Consider the following 13,806-nt stretch of genomic DNA (forward strand, 5'->3'; position numbering starts at 1 on the left):
AACTACATTCATCTTCTTGTCTAATTTTCTACCTATATTTAAAATTTTACCTGCACTAACACTCATGGTTTCTACATTTTATTAAAGCCATTGCTGCCAACTAGGTTGGAAAATTAGCCTAGCTTATTCTGAGAACTGAGCTAAGGCAAAGAACAATTCTTTAAAAAACAAACAAACAAACAAAAAAGCCTGTGTGTTTGGAATGCTGTTGTTTTTCCTGTATGAAATTTTAACTGAACTCAGTCATTTTGCAAAAGAAGAGCATTTGAATTTTCAGGAAAAACTCTGAGTATATATTTTATTTTTTATTGAATTTATTGGGGTGACATAAAATTATATAGGTTTCAAAGGTACAATTCTATAATATGTCATCCGTATATTATATGTTCACCACCCCAAGTCAAGTCTCCTTCCATCACTATCTATCTCCCAGTCAACCTCTTCCACCCCCCCACTCCCCTTTCCCTCTGGTGATCACTATACTGTTGTCTGTGTCTATGAGTTTTGCGGGTTTTTTGGTTTTGGATTTTTTTTGCTTAATCCCTTTACCTTTTTCACCCAGCCCCACAACCCCCACCCCAACAGCTGTCAGTATGTTCTCTATCTATGACTCTGTTTCTATTTTGTTTATTAGTTTATTTTGTTTATTAGATTCCACATAAAACTGAAATCACATGGTATTTGTCTTTCTCTGACTGGCTTATTTCACTTACCATGATCTCTCCAGGTGCATCCATGCTGTTGCAAAATGTAAGATTTCCTTCTTTTTTATGGCTGAGTAGTATTCTATTGTGTAAATATACCATAGCTGTTTTATCCACTCATCTACTGATGGGCATTTGGGCTGCTTCCAAATCTTGACTATTATAAATACACTGCAATGGACACAGGGGTGCTTATATTCTTTCAAATTAGTGTTTTGTGTTTCTTTAGATAAATTCCCAGAAGTGGAACTGTTGGGTCAAAAGGCAGATTCATTTTTAATTTTGGGGTGTATCTCAATACTGCTTTCCACAGTGGCTGCACCAGTCTGCATTCCCACCAACAGTGCACAAGGGTTCCCATTTCTCCACATCCTCACCAGCACCTGCCATTTATTGATTTATTGATGATAGCAATTCTGACAGGTGTGAGGTTATATCTCTTTGTGGTTTAATTGAGTAAATCTTATAAGCTTCAATTGACATGGGTTTGACTCCAGGGTTCTTAGAAACTAAAAAAAACTGAATTCTGTCTGTGCTCAGTGCTCTTTTTTTAGAATTTTATTTTCTTTTTCTGGCATCTGAACATGTAGGTGTCCTGACCCAGCAGGGAGATCTTCCTTAGAAACACAGGAAGATGTGTTCTAGATTCTTCCACACATGACAAATCAAGCTGAATTCACTAGAGCTTCTCTTTGAAAAGTCATTAATATTTTTATCATCATTGCTTTCTAAATAGAGACCCAGGGGACCGAGCAAAATGGTAAGCATGAAAGAGAATTGCTATGAACTCTTGTATGATTGACTCTGAAAAGAATAATCATGTTCACAAAAAGTTAATGCCTCTAAGGGTGAGTGTTATATATTATTTTTAACTGTTTAGGATGAAAAACATGCAAAAGTAGAATATAATAAACAGTTGGGTACCCATCACCCAAATTAAACAATTGTTAACTCCCGGTCAACTTTTTATCTATACAACTACCTAGTCCCTTCCCCTCACACATGGATTGTTTTGAAGCAAATCCCAGGTACCGTATTACTTTGTCTGTAAATACTTTAGTGTGACTTTGTAAAGAAAAGGGTTTTTAAAGGTAACATATCCATTATACAATATTTAAAGTAATAATTACATTTTTAAGACCCATTTTATCTAGATTCCATTCATTAATGCCCTAGTCCTGAGGAGAATGGGTTAGAATTGAGGAATTAAATTTTTATTTCTAGGAAGTAGTTTATCAGGCAAAATTTAACCAGGAAAATATGAAGAGCTTCAGCATTGCACCAAAGTTTACCTTATTTTCTCCTAGCACTTTGTCCAGAGTTTAGACTACTTTTTTTGTTTGTTTGTTTGTTTTTTGTTTTTTTGTCAAATAGTTGTAATCTCCTTAGTAACAATTTACTTTAGAAAAAAAAAAGGTTTCTTCTGGGTTAAATGTCAGTTGCATGAAATGCTGGAAGAAAGTGATTTAACAAACTGCAGAAGTTCACTGAATGTCCCCCAAACCAAGGAATGGGTCATGGATTATGCAATGAAAAGAGGGTGGTGACTTTGCAGGGGACTCTCTCAGAAGGAGGTGATCCTGATGACAGCCTTTGGGCTCAGACTTTGTCCCTGGAAGATGACTGGATTAACATGGAGGCATCTTCATAAACAGAGTTTCTTTATGTGCAGTCACTTGGTCCCTAAGGGAGGGTCACAGCAGGGAGTGTTTCTCCCATGCTATGTGTAAACTCCCTGAAACAAACGAGAGAGGTTTTTCCTAAACATCATCCCAGCTCAGACTGGCAGCCACTTAACCCTTATCTGAGAGATTTGGGCATAAATTCCAGCTTCATTAAGTGAAGAAGTACAGGAAGGAAAGGAGACAATTTGAAGATTCATCTCTCTCTCTCTCTCTCTCTCTCTCTCTCTCTCTCTCAGGTTCCCAGAGGGCCATAACATTATTCTAGAGTTGGAATGGGACTTGGCACTTGCCATGACTCTGGTCCCTGGAGTGTACTCTCAGCAGCAGAAACCCAAATACAAAGAAAAGTGAAATAGAGCAGCTACATGAAAGTGATATTTCTATCAGCCTAAAATTAGCTGAAAATTATGTGCTGATGTAATTCAGCAAGCATAGTGAGATGTTCTGTCTTAAAAAGATATGCAAAATATCTGATAGTTTCTTTCAAAGACCTATTTCAAATCTCTCAAACTATCATCGAACTGATGCATGGTCAGCTTCTTTTCTTCTGCTTTTTGTCTAACTTAGAAGTCTTGTTTTCTCCATTTTTGTTCTCGCATGTTCTTTTCTTTCCACGTATGCCAGCTTTTCCAGCAACATGTCTGGAATAGATGAGGCAGCAAGAAGCCCAGGACACTCACACCTTGTGTTTCCTGGGTCAAAGATTCCTAGATGTTCTCTTGTGCCTTCTTCCACCCTTCAGAGTCTTCCTATGTTTTCGATTGCTTACACATACAATGTCCAGGATTTTTATTTGTATTTAAGAGAGGAATAGAAAAAAATTACATATCTTCTTGGAAAGTGTACCTTACCTTCTCATTCAAATATCAAGAGATATCTATTCTAGTACATAAAAATTTCTCATTTTTATAGCTATACAGTGATTCCTTTGCATGTATGAACCACAATTCATTAACAATTCTATAGATAATACATTATACATGCATTATTTGCATGCATACAACATATATCTGTTGGACAAGGTCCCTAAAAGTGGAATTATTAATTCAAAAGGTATATGAATTGATAATTTTGTTAGTTATTGCCAAACTACACTCCATAGGAATGTTACCAATTTACACTTCAACAAGTTAAGTATGATAGTACCTGTTTTCCTACACAATGTGTTTGTTAGCAATCATTTTGTCCACATTTATAGGTGAAAAAACTATGTCATATTATTTAAATTTGCCTTTCCTTTATTTTGAAAGGAGTCTTGCATTGGTATATTTCTGTCAGCATCATTTGTAGTTCCTTCTCTGTGAATTGACTGCTCTTATCTTTTAGAATGCTATCAGTTAGCTGGACTTTATATTAATTTCTTTATAAATTAGGGGCAAGATATGATTTAAATATATTAAAAATTCATCTTTTTTGAATATTTAGTTTGATGTGTTTTGACAAATGTATCCACTCATGCAGCCACCAGCACAATCAGCATATAGGACATTTCCATCACCCAAGAAGTTCCCTTGGGCCTATTTGTAATCAACTGCTCCTTCTCAAAATATTCTCAAGTGTCATGTACTTAACAAAAATCTTACTTAAGAATGACCAGAGAAGGTATGGTTTTACTCACAGCCTGTGACTCTCCCTTGGATGCAGGGGTTAAGTAAGGCAGAAGAGTACCCCACAGGACTATCTTATTGTCTCAGAGTAGGAGCTGTTAGGTGACAGGAACCATGGATTTCATGTTTTTCATCACACTTAGCATTTCAACAGTTTAATAGCTATTATCATCAATCAGCACTTACGTTTAACTTGAAACTAGTCATCAATTGGTCATAAAAATGAGCAAATAATTGACTCACAGTCTATAATGTAAAAACAGTCCCCTACTTACCCGATTCATTGTTCCTGACTAAACAATTGTGAGTAAATACTTATATTCTTGTAAAGAACAAAAGGATGACAGCAATGGTGTACTGGCAAAGGCCCTCTCATTAAAATGACTGCGAGCAATGTGCCATTGAATTTGGGTAGACTTAGCATCCTCACATTGAAACTTGCTGCTGCAGAGCTGATGTGTAATCACTGATCCACAGCCTGCTTTGCAGGGCTAAACAGGAAAGCCTTTATGCACACAGTCCAGAGCAGCAGCTCTAGATTACTGCAACTTGATTTATTTTTTTAAGGTTGTTTGTATCAATGTGGGAAGAATGGAAGCTGTAGCATCTGGAGATAGCTAGAGGTCATCTGAACTCATTTTCTATAGAAAACCGTAGGCAGCACAGAGATATTTAACCTTCTGTACAAGTTACTCTGGCAAATAAATGTGAACCTACTATAAAGTGTTCTGCTTCCAACACCAACATAATTTCAGATAAGCACTACTAAACAAATAGATTCTTCTAAAATTAAAAGCAAACTGATAAAAAAAACTATTTTTCCATTGGAAGAATGTAAATGTGATTAAGATTAGGTGCCACTTACAACCATATTTATGGGGAAGTTCTACATCAGTGTGGCATTCACTACCTAAAATAACAACTTGCATGTTCAAGTAAACCTCCCTTGAATAGAGAGTCAAGGGTATTTTCTAAAATTATCACAGAAAAAAATAAGGACTTAAGAGTTTCTAGAGAAATTACTTCTCCAAGCAAAGAATCCCTTATTTGGGCTAAGCACAAAAACTAACTCAAATCCTAAATGACCTGCTGCACGGATAACTTATCCTATTTCAATGTCTCTCACCCCATAAACTCCTTCTTTTGCTCCTAATAACCCCATCTATTTCCCTAAGCTCAAGAAAAGCCGGTATCAAAAAGTCACTACCTATACCTTTTCTGTACTTCTGGTCAAAACTTTAAATCCTTCCAAAGTCTAACTTTACTCCAGGTAGTTTTTCTCTAGAAAGTTTCACAATTGTTAGATTCCTTGTTCTTCAGCCTCTGAACAAGTGCACGTACAGTTTTCTGGAGGCAATATCAACAAAACCTTTCCATGTCTCCTTGTTCAGTGACAATATAAGAAGCAATGGTAATCAATAGGTTCACACGTAAGTTTATGCCCATAGTTCTACTTTGAGGCCTAGGTTTGCTGATTTCTACACGTGAAGTAAGATCAAAGAGAGACTGACGAGAAGATATCCCAGATAAAACAGACCTGTGTAAGAGTCCAAGTGGATAGTACTTAATGGACTAAACTATACAAAAGAAATGAGTCAATAATTAATAATTAGGAGCAACTATTTATTGTCAACATATATTTTTAATCTATTCCTGTCCTCTCATTCTGTTTGAAGTTAAGAGAGTACCTGAAGAGAAAAAACAGCAAAAACAAAAAAAAACAAAAACAGAAAAATTTTACAAAAGCGTGACTAATTTGAATGTACTAAAACCAAAAATCTAAAAGAGAAAACCATCCACTGATAGTGGTGGACTTTATAGTACATTGCTTTTAAAAATATATATTGGTAGATTGATATTAGTAGATTGAGAAGTTGTACACTAATTACAACAAAGCTACCACTTTTCAAAGTCATTGATTAGTCAGAATTGATTTTTTATTTTTAAATAATCAAATTCCATATTTTAAGGATGTACTTTTATTTTATTAAAGTATCATTGACAAGTTGTAAGATTCTGAAAGTGTATGTCATAAGGTTTTGATATATATATGCATTGTGAAGAGGTTCTTCTTTAAGTTACTTAACACATCCATCACCTCATATAATGATAATAAAATACTGCATCCTACAGAATAAAATAAAAATGATGAGTCTAAACTCATATAAATAAGTAAATAAATACATAATGGGCTATAAAAAAGTTTTTTGCTGTAGAAGGAAAGAGAAAATCACCATTTTGCAATATCATAGTAATAACTGATTCAGGCAATAATTGTCAATGAATGTTTCACAAATTAGTTATTAATTACAAAGAGAAAAACAGTAAACTTACAGAGGAGAAAGTTGGTAGATACCCTTTAAATGAATGGCAAAAATTACAATCATTAGAAATTTTACTTAGTAATGGCATTGAGTAAATCCTATGCTACCTGATATGAAGCACCAAAAAGGATACAACATCATTTCTTTGGTATTCTTGCTAACAACACATGATCAAATGTCTAATGATGAGTTAATATCAAAGACATACAAACTGCAGTACATTCTATCAAATAACTAGCCTGTGCTTTATTTTAAACTGTCTCAATCACAAACAGCAATGAAAGACTGAAGTGTAGTCCTGGACTAACGAGACATGATAACTGGATGCATTGCATGATCCCAGATTGGAGCACCTGGATTGTACCATTCAGGTCCCCATTCATGCAGCTAGTTATATTCAAGTTTACTTGCATCTAAAATAATATAATATAATACTCACACTCTTTGACAACAGAACACTTTATCCAGTGTTCTCAACAGGGTCCTTTCAAATAGAGCTGCAAACATTTAGCTACTTTTGAGGAATATAGCAGTTTCATAAAATGAGATATATGAAATGATTGATTTTAGTCATACATGTATAAAGATATGACTAAAAATAACAATCAGAATAACAGTACTTTGCTGAGTTTTTTCAAATAAGATGAAAATTTCTTGAACATAAGCAGTCTCTTTAGGCAATGGTTAGTGCCCCTAAACAAGGTTATTTTCTTCATATCATAGTTTCCCCAAAATATCACACAATTTTCAAATTGCTAGAAAGACTGGTCTCCCCACTCACAGCTTTAAATCCTGTACACCAGATCTCAAAATGTAGGATAGTCATTTAGTTGGGACTCAGATTCCTTCTCTCTTAAATGGAGTGAAACTAGTATCTGTGGCTATGGGATTGTAATTATTCACAATTTTTAATTCTTTGAACTGTGTGTGTGTTGGCAGCCGTCCGTCTCGAGAGACGATGGTGTAGCTTCTTAAGAGTCTATCTGCACCGCCGAGAATGGCTGCGCAGTCCGACTCGGGAGTGACACGGTATCTGTCTCCTCCCGTGTTGAATCGACATCTTGCAATGACGCTGGAGTGTCCTCTCCAGTGAAACTGGAGCTACAGAGCCTGGGCAGGGTGATATGGAGGGTCTGCTGTTGCCCATGCAGCAGACCCCCCCTCTCTTTGCAGCTGAAGGATCCAAGGGAAAGACAGAGTCAATACAGCTTGGCTGTATTGACATGAGAAACACAAATCACAGTATTTTTGCTTAGAAATACATGTGCTTGGTAATCTGGAAGGCCATTTTTTATGGAGCTTTTCATCAGCTCTCAAAGTGAAATATATAAAGAACCTTCTTCTTATAGTCAAGCAACATGTGCATTGAAAACCTATTCAAGATTATTAAAAAATAATCATCTAGTTCTTGCCCTCAGCTTTAATAGCAGTTCATTTCCTGGGATCAAGCAGATGCTGATGCAGAAAAGCCTTTGGTTGTCCTAAGGGCGCAGTTCCTATTTATAGTGCAGGCCATGAAACAGGACTGTGGGAGCCGAGCTCAGCATGGCAGCCACCTTCCAGGGCCGCCTGCATTTGATGCTTGTTGCAAGAAACGCCTGGGTCACATCCTGAGTTCAAACACTATTGATACATTTTATTCCATCTGTGATTGTTTTCACTGAATGTGTTAAATATATATAATTATATGAGTTTTATTTCAACCCCCAAGACTCTTTAAGCACCTGGCGGGAGGTGGGGAGGGAGAGGAGAGGGGGGGAAGAGAGAGAGAGAGAGAGAGAGAGAGAGAGAGAGAGAGAGAGAGAGAGAGAGAGAGAGAGAGAGAGAGAGAGAGAGAGAGAGAGAGAGAGAGAACTATTAACTTTGTAGACAAATGAAATCACTCAATTTCCTTTTTGGGAGGAAAACAGGAAAATAGAAAACAGCTGTCTGACTGTGAGACACAGTACTTCCCTGTTCTTCCTACAGGTGGCATGTTAATAGGAAAGGCTATCAGAAAGAGCTAATTCTGTGTGGGCCTAGAGAATAATCCCTACACATGTTATCTCAGATTAATTTTTCTCTCAGTGTTCCATTGCATATGTCATTATTTATTTTAAGAAAACATGCAGAAAAGGTATATATAGCAGGACCAAAAACATTTCCCCATGAAAGCTTGAAAACAGATCTTGTGTAAGAAAGTGCCAAGAATAATAATTCATCTTTTTAGATTTACAATCCCTACTTATCTGAGAAGTCAAAACAGAAAAATCAGAGGGGAACAGATTCTCAGAGACCTGCTCTCTCATGTATAGTCCTTCTCCTATATTTTATCTCCCTTTCTGAAATCTTATTAATTTGTATGTGTAAACATTCCCAAATCTCTCCCAATTCTCTCATTCCCAAACAAGCTTCTAGAAACAGTAGCCCCAACTCAGGCGCCCTGTTTGCTTTCCTCAAGTTGCAGCCCCTCTGCTTTTCACCCTCTGGCTCCTGTGCTCCTTGGACCCCGAAGGCCAGCATCAGTCCCTTAGGTGCTAAAGCCAATGGACATGTCTAACAGCCTTGTCCTGCCTGAACTTGCTGAATTCACTCCTTGGAATTGATACTTCCCTATGTTCCCCACTAGTTTTTCCCCCAAATCTCTGACTTCTCATTCTTAATTTTTGGAAGCTGCTCTTTTTCTTAAATATTGGTGTTCCTGCTTTTTCTCTCCCTCTCCTGACTCAATACACTAATCTTGGATATAGAACCAATTCATTCCCATAGCTGCACATTCCACTTGAATACTAATAACTCCTATTTGCAGCCCAATTTCTCTCCTATAAATCCTCTTTATTGGACAAATCACACGGATAGCTGGTAGATCTTCCCACTTTCCCCAAGGAGACTTCCCCTGAGCTTCCCTCTCTCTGTGAATGTATCAGCCTAGAGTGATCATCATAGCTACCATTTCTTCAGTACTTACTCTGTACTAGGAAGATTGCTAAGTTTTCCATGATGTGCTCTTCATGTAATGTTCACCACAACCCTGAAAAGGAGGTACTATTATTACACCCATTTACACATGGGACATGGGAAGCACAGCATCATTACAGAACCTCACCAATGTCAAACATGGAATGACAGAGTCAGAAAGCAAACGCAGAGATAGGGTCTTCCCAACACGTAGCACTGTCTCTCCTCCACCTCCCACTCTCTCGTTGAGGGTGATAATGCAGCTCTGTGCATTCTGGCTTTAATATTTCTTGATCAAATCCTCTGTGCAATAGCCTTAGTTTAGTATTTATTATCTGTGGCTTGATAACTAAAAAAGTCTCTTCCTTTACTGTTTACTATAGATACTAATTTTTACCCCTTCAGCTCTATTTTCCATTTACTGCAGAAGGTACCACTTACACACCAATCTGATAACATTAAACTGCAAACTCGCTGTGATATACAGCATTAGACTCTTGTCTACCTTCCCAGTCTCTTCTTTCTTCTTCTGTGATTATAAATATCATTCATACCGATACATGCACCTGGTCAAATAATCTATTAGATTAAACTATTAAAATTGCTGATATTCAACCAACTTAGTAGACAAAAGTGGCAAATTTATATTCAACCTTTATTACTGAAACCTAGAAAGAAAAGCCAAGTTCCTCCTTAGTTCCAGGCCTGCTTCCCAGAAATGACCTCTTTTTATAATTTCAGGTGGTTCTTCTGGATGTTAACTCCATATTTCTTATATTGTGCTGAGACAGTGTTAGGTTTGGCTCTGAGGGGCTCAATGCAGTGCCCCAAACAAGAAAACAGGGATTTTTGTTTGTTTTTTCTCTTCCATAAAAGATTTGCAGTGTGGAGACCCTGACTTTTCCCAGTTCATAGTCCATCACCACTAGAATGTGGCCTTTGTCCTCATGTTCCAAGGCAGAATCCACGTTTCAGGCCACAAGGTGGAGAAAAATGCAAAGAAGGAGCACAGGGCACATAAGCATGCTCTCTCTTAAGAGAGATTTCAGGTGGCTATCCCTTGAAACGTATGCATAACATCTCATTAGCCAAAACTTATCCCAGCCACATGTGATGGTGGAGAGGTAGTACTTCCACTGACCAGCCAGGTATCACATCTTTCTATTGAAGAAGGGGAGACAACTAGAAGTCTCTGCTGCATATGCTTATACTTCTGAATCTAGATTTATCAATAGTTTAGACATTACTGATTTCCATTTACACCTCCACTTGTCCTCTCTTTTCTTTGAATATAATTAAAAGCTACTTTTAGTTGAATCATTTATTGATATGATTCAGGAAATATAATTTGCTGCACAGAAAAATATTATCAAGATTATCAAGACATTACAGAGCTGCCCTGGCTGGTGTGGCTCAGTTGATTGAACATGGTCCCTCAAATGGAAAGGCTGCAGGTTCCATCCCTAGTCAAGGCAGATGCTGGGTTGTGAGTTTGGACCCCAGTCAGGGTGCATACAGAAGGCAACTGATCGATGTTTCTCTCTCTCACATCAATGTTTCTCTACCTCTCTTTCTCCCTCCCTTCCACTCTTCTAAAATATAGTTACAGAGCTTTGTGTTCATTATAACAACAATTTAGAAAATTTTACTTATATATTTTCCATGTAAATATCTTCAACACTTATTTTTTTTTTCTAATTTATTACCTACAAGTTCATGCATTCTATTGTCTACTTTTTTCCCCTGGAGCTCTTCATCATGGAGGCCTTCATTCCCCTGCTCTCAACAAGACTGGTTGTTCTTTGGGCCTGCTGAATGGTTTTTATTCTGGCACTTCTCTTTGCTACTCTTCTTTGTTAGAGACATGTCCTTCTAGATTCTGTTTTCCTCTTTCCTGAGCTATTCCCCTATTTTGCTGGAGCATATCCTCCATTAGTATAATAAAGGTGTGTGAAAAGTAGACCTTCTGAATAGGTCTTTATCTGCTCTACTTTTCACTGGAAGTTTAAGTGTCAAGTTTTCAGTAAGACAGATAAATGATAGCTGGCTGGATAACTAGCAGCTATGAAGATAGGTAAGTAGATGGACCTTCCTTCAGTATTTCGAAAAATGTCTTCTACTATCTTATTGCTTCCAGACTTGAGATGGCTGGTTTTATTCTGATTCCCAGTCCTTTGCATGTGGCCTAATACTCAGGAGATACTTATATCTGTAGCCTGAAATTTTCTTTGTGTCTGTGCTCTGAAATTTCATTATGGAGTGCCCAAGTATGCGTTACTTTCATTCTTGGCACTGGTAACTTGGTAAGACCTTTAAATATGGATATTCATATCATTCAATTCTAACTATTTCCTATCATTTCATCTGTTATCATTTCCTTCCTTCATTTTCACTCTTCTTTGTTATGTCTGAAGCTTAATCAGATTGGAACCTTATCTTCTAAGTATCTTCTTTTTTCTAATTTTCCACCTCTTTTTTTGTATTTTCTGAGAAACTTCCTTTACTCTGTATTCTGAACCTTCTCTCTCTCTCTTTCTCTCTGTCTCTGTCTCTGTCTCTGTCTCTCTCTCTCTCTTTCGTTTTGACTACTAAAATAGTTTAGTGGCTCCCAAACTTATCTGATCAAGTCTTCCTTGTAAGAGTACAGTTAATCTTTTCATCATCCTGAAATGAAATCCATAGATAATGAAACCTACATAAACACACACTCGGAATATCAAGAGGCCTTTGCAGCAGCCTGAGTGGCTGCCTGCTACACAGGAGCACAGGGATGACATGTACTCCTGGCACCTGCCTGCCTGGAACCAGAGCCAGGGCTGTGTCTCTACAGCCAGCTGCAGTACCCTGAGAAGATAGAGTACATTCTCACTGTGGCTTCAGGAAGGAGAATGCACCAGTGTCCTATTCATGTTCAACATGCAAGGACCATGCCACCCAAGAGAGGAGTTTCATTTGCTGGCAAACAAATGTATATTCTGAGGATGTCCTGGAGAATTTGCGTGATTTATCAAGACATCCGTACAAGGTAAAAAATATTCTTCCAAGGGACTAAACATCAGATGTCCGTGAATCCCAAAACCTTTTGGACAATCTGGGATTCCCCACCAAGAGAAGGAAATTAGGAACCAGCTTTTCAAGAGCGGTGTTGGGATGGAGTGCAAAAAGATGAAGTCAGATGATTCAGATCACAAGTCAACTGCCAAAGGTTATTGACACAATCAAAACTAACTCCAATAACAAAATAATGATCAGGTGTGCATTAAATCGCCCTTTCATGGTGCTGGTGTCATGCTAGCTGCCAGTTCTACAGCAAATGATGAACTTTACAAAGAGGCAGGCAACTTGGGTGTCCAGGGGATTTTTAGCTTCATCTACGTGGTTCCACATATCACAGACCTCAAGTCAAGTGACTTTGCACAAACTCAGGGAGATGCTCCTCATTCTTTGAATCTCATCGAACAATTGAAAGTTCATTGGACCTCATCTCAAGCTCAGAACCTTCAAAAAGTTGAGATAATTCATGACTTCAAAGCTGAAGATTTTCAGATTGAAGGCTACAGTCCTCATCTGAAAATTAAAGTGAAAATAAGTGTATGATTTGCCTTTGAATGAGTTCTGTTTCAAGGATATAGTCTGTCTTTAGGAGGTCAACCGGATGCCTAGGGAAAGTTTTGTTTTGGCTCTTAATGAGAAAGGCTAGGTCAAAACTCAGCAGTAGCCTATCAATTACTATGTTTCATTAAGAACAGTTTCTTTTGTTTTAGTACAAAAGGTCAGTTCTCTTAGGAAAAAAAAGACCTTGAGGTTGGTTAACTCATTAAGGCTGTGTGAAAATTCTAAGAATATGAATAAAGTCAGAATAAAAGTTTTTTTTTCCAGCTTTTCTTTATTGATTATATTGTTACAATAGTTCCAATTTTCTCCCCTTTACTCCCCTCCACCCAGCATCTCCCTCCCCCAGTAATCCCCCCCCAAGTCCATACCCATGGTTCGTAAAAAATAACTATCCCTCCCTCTCAGATATTAAGACCCTTTGTAATCTTGTAAAGGACAATGGGCGAAGGTCTCAAGCTCCTCTAGCTGCTTCAAGCTGGACATGGTCGTCATCCTACCTACCCTTGGGTCCAGAAATCCCTAATAAGAGTGGGGGTGTGGAGGGGAGGGTGGCCTTCCCACATGGGGAAGGATTGTGCAGACTCCAGGTCAGTTGGCTGTCTCCGGACAACGGCATGCTTGGTTCAGAATAAAAGTTTATAGACCTTAGAAAAACATGTGGGTACATGTCAGTGAATTTCAAGTACTATTTAAATATTATCACTATTTCAGTATATAAAACTATCAATCATCATATATCATGTGGTTACAATCATTTGAAATTATATTTGTTATATATATTGCTATAAATACAATAAAGGAGCATTCTGTGTCCAAGAATAAACAAAATGGACTCATTATAATATAAGAAAGTAAGAAAAAATTTCTTATTAAGGAAGTTATATATCAATATGTAAATCATTGAACAGGACAAAATTTGAATTAGTCAGATACT

The 13,806-nt window shown here is 37.4% G+C and overlaps 1 pseudogene; it reads left to right on the top strand.

The window, feature by feature from the left end:
- The first annotated feature begins 12,545 nt into the window (after positions 1 to 12,545).
- LOC150007501 (thymidylate synthase pseudogene) lies at positions 12,546 to 12,854 on the top strand (annotated as a pseudogene).
- Positions 12,855 to 13,806: the final 952 nt, after the last annotated feature.

The sequence above is a fragment of the Furipterus horrens genome, unplaced genomic scaffold (assembly GCF_987537825.1).
Source record: "Furipterus horrens unplaced genomic scaffold, mFurHor1.1.pri manual_scaffold_6, whole genome shotgun sequence".
NCBI classification, from domain to species: domain Eukaryota; kingdom Metazoa; phylum Chordata; class Mammalia; order Chiroptera; family Furipteridae; genus Furipterus; species Furipterus horrens.